The 4,257-nt window shown below is 50.9% G+C and overlaps 1 protein-coding gene across 2 annotated transcripts in view; it reads left to right on the forward strand.

Annotated features, from left to right (window-relative positions):
• Camta1 (calmodulin binding transcription activator 1) overlaps positions 1-4,257 on the forward strand; it is a 912,046-nt gene that overhangs the window by 109,215 nt on the left and 798,574 nt on the right. The window lies entirely within an intron of this gene.

Raw genomic sequence — 4,257 nt, forward strand, 5'->3', positions numbered from 1 at the left:
CAGGACATTTTGAGAGATGCTCATAGTCCCCTGGAACTACTCGACCTAGGAGGGCAAGGAGTGAAAACTATCCTTTATGTCCCTGTGACCAAAATATTGTAGGCCTCAAAGTATGTCTGTTAAACGTCCAAGAAGGTTAGTTCCACAAGTCTGGTGCTTTTAGTTACTGTGTGTCATGTAGATAAATCTTGGGCAAAGACCAATTGTTCTCAGATAAACCTTACCTAGACATGTATTTCTCGATCTGCTATGTATAATTTGTCAGTAGGTTGTAGGAGTAATATGGTTCCCTCTGGTTTTTAAAACTAACTAGGCATTATTTATCTCTCGCATTGTCTCACCCCCCATCATGGTTTCCCCAATTAAGGTGCCCCCATTTACCCCCTTTCTCCCTTAATAACACCCTTCTCCTGTGGTCCTACCTCTCTTCTTACCTGGCCCCCAAATGCATGGAAAACACAGGCCTTTCATGCGTCAGCCTTGCAAGCCACAGGCATCACTTCTGCCTTGATCTCTTAATTACCAGTAAGCCATTAATGCCAGCCTGTTCAAGAGGAGGGAACCGGACTCCGCTTTCTGGGCAGGAGGCATGCCGGAGGCTGTGCAGACCGGTTCCACGCCCCCACCCCCATGTATGCATCCAGTAGGCCCAGGGAAGAGCTCCCCTGAGAGGCTAGGTTTTAATTTGGAGCACTGGAGTCTTGGAACCCTGCCCCTTCCCTGAGTGTTCCAGGAAGGAGGCTCCTGGAGCTCGGCAGGCTGCTCTCAGGGATGGTGGCAAGCTCAGCTTTCTGGTTCCTGCTTGTATGAAGTAATAAATTTCATGAATAAGGTAGATTCCATCAAATAAGTATCAATTAAGGTCTTTTATGATCATAACTGAGACGATGAATTAAAGTCAAGTTAGAGAAATAACCAATAAAAGAACAGAGTCTGCAGGAATACGACTGAATTTCAGGCTGGCAAGCATTCGCTCTGGAAGGAGGCAGCCTTCAGCCCTCCCTAAGCGTGATCCAGAGGCGGCTGCAGCCACGTTGGGGTCAGGAGGGGACCAAGTCTGCAGACCCAAATACTGCAATGTCAAGACCGTTCTTGGGTCTCCTCATCAGGACCTTCCAGATGCTCTGGAAGGTTCCTGTTATGGCAGTTTCCTGGTAAGGGTTCTTAGGGATGTGATGAACGAATACTAGACCTTCTTGCAGCCACGTGGCCAGGCCCCAAGGGCACCACACATAAAATACTGCAATGTCAAGACCGTTCTTGGGTCTCCTCATCAGGACCTGCGTGCAGGAAGGGCCCAACAGACCCTCTGTCAGCCTCTCCTCCATATATGAGGAGACCATTTTCAGTTTTAAGGAACTGAGATGCTCTGGAAGGTTTCTGTTATGGCAGTTTCCTGGTAAGGGTTCTTAGGGATGTGATGAACTAATACTAGACCTTCTTGCAGCCACGTGGCCAGGCCCCAAGGGCACCACACATGGCTACTTCCCTGGTCACGTGTCGGCAGCCTGCACTGGTGTCTGCCTCCTCCGTGACCCAGGCTTCCCCAGCTGTCGGTTACCTTTCTTGGGCTCACTGCTTCAGCATAAAGCCTCCTTGAGCTTCTGTGTCTGCCCCATGCTGACTGTGGCCCCCATGTCTCCTTCCTTGGAAGACAGGCCGATTCTCAGGAACCTTGGCTTACCAGCCTTGAGTGATGTTCCTGCCGATCTGGCCCTACTAATCTGCCTGCCTCTGTCTTTCCTGAAACTCTTTGGGAAGGCAGAGTGCAGGGGCCTTTGTTTTCTGCCCTGTGCGAGGGGTCACTGGTGCCCTTTCCAGCAAAGCTGACCTCTCAACTGTCCCACTTCTGAGGCCATCTCATTGATAAGTCCATCCTTGGGCCCACAGTGGACACAGAGGTACTATCAGCCACTCCGCTCCTCCTGTCCACTCCTGGATAGGAGCCAAGCACCTTCCTGAGTGCTAGGGACAGACAGCAAGCAGGAGACCCGTGTCTTCCCCATGCGATTGCTGAGGCGGTTTTCTTTCTGAATCTCCCGGATCTGCTGGGTTTGGTGAATTATTTAATACCATAGCACTTGCCAAAGGAAGGTATAAAATTCATCAGAAATGAGATCCTCCCTCTAGGCTGGTCTGTAGTGTCCTACATGGAAGGGGCCACCTGGGTTTGTGGGGGACAAGTTAATGGAAGATCGTCCGGAGTCAGTAACAGGCTGGGCCACTGCCTCACAGATTCACTCATTTGATAAATATTTACTGCAGCATTACTTACCCCAGGCCAGACACTATTCCAAAGACTATAGCGAACAAAATGAGAACTCCCTTCCCCTTGGTTACCTTGAAGCTGATAGCGGGGACAAAGATGCAGAAAGGCTGATGGAATAAAACTCTTGGCCAGAAAGGGCTTGGCTGGGGAGAGGCTGACCAAGCCAACCATGAGCTGTGGTCTGCAGGGGCCAGGGTGAGCGTTGCCCCTTTCTACCCTGAGCCGACATCGGGTCCCCAGCTCCATCCACACAGCGAATATGTGAGGTAACAGCAGCCACCCCTCCCTGGCCTGGCTTCTCCCTCCCTCCTTACCCACAGAGCGTCGGCTCTGCTTTTCTGATCTGGGCCCTGTGAGCAGGAAGTGTATATTTAGACTCTCGTGGACTCTCCGTGGTAACGGTCTCTTTATTCCTGGTGAAGACTGAGGAAAATGGGTCAGCCGTATTTACTAAGAAGTGTGTTCCAGCGCTTTCTCTGAGGCTATTTATAAATTTTCAAAAATGTGAGCTGAGTTCTCACGTCTTATTGGAAGCCGGAGTGTCTATGAATACTGTTCTATTACTACTAAGTGCTAGGGACTTAGCGCTTAGGGATGTGACACATTGAGTAGGGCTCTAGGAATCCTGCAAATAATGATTTTGATGGACTCTGGCAACCCGAGCTGCCCTTGGTCTGATTCCTGTGGGCACTTTTTTCCTTGTGACATGATTGTAGCCTTCTTGGATATGATGGGGGATTATAAATGTCAGGCTCTGGCCATCCGGTACCAATGACTGGGCCCTGCTCTGGGCCAGCTGTGCCCACTGGGCATGGGGCAGGGGGACTAGGGGAAGGGAGCTCCTAGAGCCCAGGGTTGGGAGAAGCTCTCTCTCAGCCTTCCCCCCTGCCTCTCATGTCTAGGTTTGGGTAAGGCCCACCTGGAAAGCTCTGCCTCAACTTGGCCCCTTCCCCTGGATGCTCTTGCTGTGCCTCTAGTCTCTGTCATGCTTCCCGTCTCAAACGCTCTGCCTGCACGCTGTGGGGCTATACACAACTCACACCATACAGGAAAAATGCCACTTTTCTTTCCGAGTGGCCTGACCTTGCCTTCAGGAGGAGAGGTTCTGGGTCCTGGACTTTAGGTCCGTTCTGTGGCAGCGTCTTAAGTTGAGTGGTTTGAGTTGACACTCAGTCTTTCCAGATGTCCTGCCTGGGTCTCTGCTGCAGAGAGGCTAAGCCGAGTCCCAGCTAGACCTTGTGGGGGTGGGAGCCCCACCTATGGAGCGTCCCATCATGCCTTCCAGAGGACCCCTCTCCACGCTGACCAGATGAGCTCTCTGCCTCTGGTTCCTGAGTCATAGGGGTCCCCAGCAGATCTGCCCCCTAGGGGCAATGTAGTGCCCGTGGGCAGCCCTGCCCTTCTGTGAGGGGCACTTTCCTCTGTGCTGCCACCTCCTGTGCCCACAGAAGCAGCAAGCATGCCAGCTCTCAACAAGCAGCTAGCTGTGCCAGAGGCAGAGGGGCTGGTGGGGGGGATGAGTCCGTCATTCAGTTACCATCTCAGACTACTTGGCCATCCTTAGTGAGCCTCCTGTATTATCTTCTGGCTGCCAGCCCCACTTGGAAGACATTTTGAGGACATTTTGGGCCCATTTTCTCCCAGAGCAGAATTCTCAAACTACCTGTGTTGTTGGCACCCAAGTCCCTCTGTGATTTTTTTTAAAATGACAGCCCTAGACTTAAACAAATATCTAACCATCTCATTTATTAAGTAGATCCAAACTCCTTAAATATTCATGTCCTAACTTAATAATTGCAAAATATACATGATTAAAAAATTTCCTTCTTGAGGCTAGAGTGATGGCTCAGTGGTTAAGAACACTGGCTGCTCTTGCAAAAGACTTGAGTTCAGTTTCCAGCACCCACATGGTGGCTAACAACCATCTGTAACTCTAGTTCCAGGGAATCTGACACTCTCTTCTGACCTCTGTGGGCATTGCATGACAT

Source organism: Nannospalax galili, unplaced genomic scaffold (genome assembly GCF_000622305.1).
Source record: "Nannospalax galili isolate Female #2095 unplaced genomic scaffold, S.galili_v1.0 scaffold1488, whole genome shotgun sequence".
Classification (NCBI taxonomy): Eukaryota; Metazoa; Chordata; class Mammalia; order Rodentia; family Spalacidae; genus Nannospalax; species Nannospalax galili.